Source organism: Sarcophilus harrisii, chromosome 6, assembly GCF_902635505.1.
Source record: "Sarcophilus harrisii chromosome 6, mSarHar1.11, whole genome shotgun sequence".
NCBI classification, from domain to species: Eukaryota; Metazoa; Chordata; class Mammalia; order Dasyuromorphia; family Dasyuridae; genus Sarcophilus; species Sarcophilus harrisii.
Window position 1 is genome coordinate 233,721,895 of NC_045431.1, and position 7,189 is coordinate 233,729,083.

Sequence of the window (7,189 nt, forward strand, 5' to 3'; positions counted from 1 at the left end):
ATAAACAAAAATAAATTTAAAAATAATCATAATATTAATTCAATACCGATAAAAGGAACCATTGAGAAATTGATAAATATATTAAATTACTTGCTAGTTAATAATTGATTAATAAATGTAATTAATAAATAAATGAAAATGAATTTAGATTGATGGAGAATAGAATTGAGTGATTAATTGATTGATAAATTGAGAGATAGATTAGTAAATTAAATGGTAATTTAAAAATTAATTTGTTATTAATTACCCAAAACTAATGAAATAGAACAGTGAATTTATTATTAATTAATATCATTAATACATTAATGTATCTCTCCCATGGTTTTTCCTTTTTGCACTGATTTTTTCCTCTCAATACAATTCATAAAGCAATGTGTGTTAAATAAACAAAAAATAAAATAAAATAAAATAAATTAGCCAAACATTAATAAAAACCAATCATAAAATGAATTAATTACTGATAAAATTAATAATAAATTGAGAGATCTGTTAAATCAAGTATTAGCTAATAAAATTAATTGATTCAGAAATTCAATTAATAAATAAGTGAAAGATATTTTGTCTTGATGGGGAATTTAACTGATAGATTGATAAATTGATTGATAAATTAGTATGATTAATTGGTAATTCACCAGAAACTAATGAAATCGATTAATGTAAGAAATCAATCTTCACACAGTGTGGCTTTCACTCCTAATGGGCTTTGGATGAGGAATCAGAACCCGTGCATTTGAATCCTGGCTCTACTATCTACTACCAAGTTCCTTGAGCCGACCATTTATTTTCTCTAGACCTCAATTTCTTCATTTATTATTTTCAAAAAATAGCCATTCCCTAACTGATGGGCATCCACTCACTTTCCACATGTGGCTCCTTTTCCCTCCTTTATGATTTCCTTGAGATACAGACCATGAATCAGCGAGAAAGAGACAGATACACACACACACACACACACACACACACACACACAGAAGGCCAGGAGAATCGGGGGGTGGGGGGAGGTGTGGCAGGAAAGTTCTCTCTACAAACTTCTAATAGTTTCTAACGAAAAATATCACCTGCTTAACAAGGGCCCAAGATTCAGAGCATTGCCAACGAACATGGTCTCTCCAGGTTAATTGGAAAGTTTGTGCTAACTAGCCAACTAGGCTGTCTATTCCTCAGCCTAGGTAATTAGTTACCTAATTAATCAATTTTTTTCCTTTCTTTAATCTCCATTTTCCTCTTTCTACTTCCTTTGATAGAGAACAGAAGGCTGGTCAGTCCCAGGGGGAGGGAAATGGTACCCAGGGAACCCCCTGCTCTGTTTTTCATTGGTGTTTTAAAATCACCTTTGCCTCTTCACGTTTTTTCCATGAGAAAAGGATGATTTGGGGGAATCTTTGGTAAAAGAGATGGAGAAAGAGAAAGAAAAACAAAAACAGATTAAAGGTGGAATAAGAAGAAATGGCTTTTCTTTCACTGGTAATTGAAATAACAAGTGGACCTGACTATATGTCAGTTATTGTGGGTTGCAACACCCACAATTGGAGATAGAGAAGGAGCAGACAGTAAAAGTAACCACTTCTTTGGCAAGGGAATGATTAGCCAAGATTTATCTGTAGATAGGTAGGTGGTGCCACAGTGCCTAGAGGGCTGGTCTTGGAGTCAGGAGTACCTCAGTGCAAATCCAACCTCAGACACTTATTAATGTTTGATCCATAGCAAGTCACTTGATAGCTCTGTACCTCAGTTTCCTCTTTTGTAAAATGAGGATAATAATAGCACCTACTTCCCCACAGTTGTGAGAATTAAATGAGATAATAATCGTAAAGCAATGCCTGCACCTAAGCACATAATAGGTGCTTGAATTTACTTCCCCACAGTTGTGAGAATTAAATGAGATAATAATCGTAAAGCAATGCCTGCACCTAAGCACATAATAGGTGCTTGAATACTTGTTCTCCTTTTCTTCTTTCCTGCTGTCCACTTAATTGTCTTCTCCCAAATGTATTTCCAAAAGAGACATCAAATACAGAAAAAGTCCTGTTTTCAGTCTAGTTCCTATATGACCAGTCTGTTTTCAGTCTAGTTCCTATATGACCAGTTTTCCAAAAAGGTGCTTGAATAACCTTCTTAATCATCCACACAGGAAAAATCAAATAGATGAAAAATGTTACTTTTAGATATCACAATCTGAAAAGAAGACATTGGCAGATGACTCATTGTTCTGGTCCATCAGTGTGTGAGTGTGTGTGTGTGTGTGTGTGTGTGTATATATGCATACATAAGGATATTTTAATATATATCACTATATTAATGATTGTATCCTATATAATATATTTATATTACACATAATGTTGATAGACAACATATGTATATTTTATATAGCATATTACATGTATATAATACATATGTAGTATATAACATGACTATATTATGTAATATATTATATAATTATATCCATTATAATATAGCATTTAACTAGTTACATGATAAAATTTTTATAAAATTATGTAACATACAATTACATATATAATTTTATGCATAATTTTAACATGATCTATGTACATAATATATGATACAACTTTGTCATTTTAATTAGTGTGGATATGTGTGTGTGCGTGTGTGTGTGTGTGTATACACACGCATACATACATACACAACACTGCTGATGAATTATAAACTGGGATGAAAATTGAAGAGGAGGAGAATAGACTAATCCTTGTGGAATCCTTTGTACAATTACAACAGAGTTGTTCCTATCATTTATTTCTGCAAGATCCAGGTAGAAAGCATCAATATGTTCAAGAGGAAAAGAAGAATGGTGCTAACATTCCTTAACCATTTATATTGTTTACCCCCATATAACTACTACTGTTCTTTGTTCTATGCTTTAAAATGGTGGGGGAGACAGATTGCCTTCATTTCCATGTCTTTAAGATCAATAGGATGCCATCCCCTTTACGAAATTAGCTTATTAAAGAACCTAGTGTTCAGAGATTTGTACCTCAGTTGATTTGTTTTGACTTGTGACAAGTAAGCTTAGTGGTCTTTACACCACACATGCAATCTCTCCTGAAGGAAAGTTTTAGCCAGTACAATCTATGCATAGTAATAAATATCAAATTGTGTGTTCTGGTTAGCTTTCTGGAGGTCTTGGGACCAGCCTTCATTTCAGCAGAATAATCACCACGAGAATGGTCAAGAATAAAGTCCAAAGCTTTTATCGTCTCCTTCACCTGGGGCCCAACTTGCCTTCTGGAGGCCTTCAGATGGGCCTTGGTCTCAGCAGAGAAATGAAGCAGGACAGGCCAACCACCAGAAGGGGAAATGCCTCCCAGTCCTCTTGCCTTTCTATACTTTATTATAAGTAATCATCATAAGTATCAACGTAAATTAATTGGGTCATGTAAATAGAGAATTTTTTAATTCCCTGAGTTAAATTTGTTTTGTTCTTGAGTTCTTTTCCCCTTTGGGCCTTAAACCAGGATTGAGGGCCCGTAAGGAAAGCTGGCATCTTTTTTTACCAGATGAGGAGCGGCTTTAGGGTTGAATTCCTTTTCCACTGAGAGGAGGATGGAATGGGAGGTTTTGACCTTTCAACCCGGGACTTGGTAATTTTCCGGGGTGTTTTATAGAAATTTTGCCCCCGGTTTAGTTTTGAAAAGGAGGTTTGGTTTTCTTTTCAAAATTTGAAATTGGTTTTTCCCATTTTTGCCCCAATTTTTTTTTTTTTATTTTGCCCTTTCTTTTTTTGCTATTTTTACCCAGGGGAAAGTGTTTAATTTCTTTTGTTGATGTTTTTCTTTTGCATTTAAATTTTTCCGCAAAAGTTTGTAAATGTGGTGGGATATTTGCCTGCCTGGAAGCTTGATTTGATTTGGACTTTTCGGGTTTTGATTTGAAATGCTGGAGTTACCAATGTTTTTCAAAGGAGTTGAGTTGTTTGACTTCATGACAATTAAATTGGGGATTTTAAAACCAAAGAATTAAATAACCGGTTTTTTCTTTTTAATAGTGACAGTTAAAAAGAATTTATTGAATAGAAGAGGAGGTGGGGGGAGGGTGGGGAAAGGGGGGGGGGTAAAGAAAGAAAAGAGAAGAAGGAGGGAGGAAGAGAAAGTAAAAGTTTAATTTTAAAAAAAGGGTATGTTTTTTTAGGAATAAAAAAAATTTAATAGTGAAAAAAAGAGGATTGAATAGAAATGGAATTGCAAAGAATTTTACCCTTTTAAAATGACAAGAAATTTCATGTTTTTTTTTCCCCTCCACCCCAATAAATAGGGTTAAAAGAACAAATAGGTATATACCAAGTTTTTAATATTTTAATTTAGATTTTTCCAGATTTAAGATTTTACTTTTTAAAATTATAATTATTTGGGATGTAAAAAATAAAATAAATTTTCAAAAGTCTTTTGAAAAAAGGTTATACAATAGATGTTGTTTGTTGGTTTTGTTTTGATTTTGTCCCCTTTTTTTTTTTTTTAAAATATGCATAATTGTTTAAACAAAGATTCATCAAAATTTATAACAATGTTTTCCCTTTTTATTTTATAATCCCGAAATTTGGTTGTAAATACCATAAAAAAACGCAAAGGGTTAAGACAGGGATAATCCATGTTGGTTGGGAACCCCTTTTTGGCCTCTGCATTGACTTTTATGATCCCAAGATTTAACCCCCTTGCCCAAAAAAAATAATTAATATATATTAATATATATATTTGATAAAATTTTGGATATGTTTTCCCTTTCCATGTAAAAATAGTTTTTAACCTGGTAACCCGGGCAAGGAATAAATTTATAGGAAATATGTTTTCTAAAAAAAAAAAAAGATATGGTAGGCTTTTTAGAAAAATGTTTTTAGTAATTTTTGTTTAAGGGAGAGTTTAGATTTCTTTCAATATATTTTTTAGCAATTTGTGGTATAAATGATATTTAAGGTAATTTAATTGCTTATTTTAATGCGATTGATTTTTACATAATATAAATTGTTTTTTTTTTTTTTTTTTGCTTTTTCCCTTTATAATTGGGAATGTTTTTATATTGATTTAAAAAAGTTTTTTATTTTTTAATTCCTTTTTTTTTTTCCTTTTTTTTTCAAAGTTTCCTTTTATATCCCTGTTTTTTCTTTTTTTTTTTTATTTTTAAAAATTTTAAATTTTTTTTTTTTCCAAAAATTTTCCCACTTATTAATATATGAAAAAGTCCCTTTTCAAACCCGGTTTTTTTGTTTTTTTTTTGTTTTTTTTTTTTTGGGTGGGAATGGAGGGACTGTCCAGGGCCAAGAGAGTATGTGTTGTGTTGGTTGATTTAATTTGGGTCCCCAAGTTGGGATGTTGTTTTCCGACCATTCTTTCCCGGAAAGACTTTTTGACCTCTTCAGATGTGGGATGTGTTTTTTGCCCGATGATTAAACAAATTGTAATTTTCCAACCTCCCTCATCCTCTGTTTTAATTTTTTTTCGCTTTTTTTTGGGTAATTACTATTTTTTAATTTCTATTAAGTTTTATTGATAGACTATTCCATCACACCGTAGTCAAATTTTTTTCAAAACCTGTAAGATAACAGTTTTAAGATTATACCTTTATAATTACCAGTAATTATTATTAAACAAATTTTTAATTAGGAAACTTTTTTAATGTGCTTATAAATAGTCTTGAATCTTCCTTTTTTTTACAAACCGGAAGCCAGTTTAAACTTCTATTTCTTGAAAAATTGGAACAAGAGGTTTCAATTGTTAATGCTTAAAGTTCCCCGTAAACCTGTAAATAAAGGTATTAAATAAAAAAAAAAAAAAGAAAAAAAAAAAAGAAAAGAATAAAGAGAAGTAAAGAATGCCTAAAAAAAAAACTTTTATCTGAGAGCCTTTCTTCTTTTTTTACTCTGCCATCATAGTGGACCATCTGTATATTGACACGGCTTTGGCATTTCTGCTGGCAACTTTAATTTCTGCTTTTGAGCCCCAAAACTGGATGTCACCTAAAAATTTTTTTGATACATGTTAAATAAAAGGTTCGAACCTTTGAGAAATTCTTTTCCAATCTTTAAAAACATCATAAACCATAGATGTGACCTAAATGACAGCACCTTTGAATATGCCCCGTTCAATTCCAACTATTTTCCTCAGAGGGTCCTCAGGAGACAAATATTTGTTACTTCCTATGTGTTTGAGGACCCAACAATTTTTGGATCTACAGCAAAGGCTTTATTCTAATCAGTGAACAAGAGGTAGATTTTTTCTTTTTCAACTCCCCTTTTTTTTTTTAAAAAGTTTTCTCAGTTGTTTCACTTTTGAAAACCATGTGACTTTTCTGATAATTTAAATGACAATTGTTAAAAACCTGACCTGGCTTTGCATAGGTTTATGAAATGCTATTTTAATTTTTTGGGACATTCTTTGATTTCATTCTTTATTTTTCCTCTGATTTTCTTTGTTCCTTATTTTCCCTTATCTTCTTAAACCTAAAGCTGGAAATCTTTGTCTTTTCCCTTTCCCCTTTTTTTCTTCGTATTTGTAGAGCCTATGAGCAGTATCTTTTTCTTTGTTTTTTTTTTAAAGTTTGTTCCAGTTGTTTTGCCGTAGTTCTTCAGGCACTTATCTACTAGATCCACCCTTTGAATTATTCGTCACTTCCAAAGCATATTCGGCCAGGGTTACACCTTTTATGGTCTGATGTTTAAAAACATGTTTCAAGGAAAATTTGCCAATATATCTTTTTGAGGATGGTACAGTGATGTGTTCTTCCAATCCCATCCCCAAATGAAGTGACACCAGCGTTAAGGGCAGTTTGAAATCAAGAGGGTCTGTGAGAATAAAGGGTTTCGTGGGTATTTTAAGATATATTCCAGGTTCTATTTAATAATTTTCACCATCACTAGTCAATACATCAGATTAAAATCATTCCCATATTAAAAATAAACTTCTAAATAGAAATGCCCTTGGATGCTGAGAGAACTTATTTATTCAGTATAAGAAAACCTTTTAGCAACTTTTTCTCCAGGGTTGATAAGATTTTTTGACTTTATCCAAAAAGAAGATCCCAAGTCATCTATTAAGTCCCCAAAGCGTTAAGAGAGTTTTCGAAAATTTCTTCCAATCAGTAATATTATTTTTTAAAAAAGTTTAGTCAAAAAAATTAAGAATTAAGCCCACTTGGATTAGTCATTCACTAGTAAAGGAATGATTGCATGATCCTCTAGAGATAA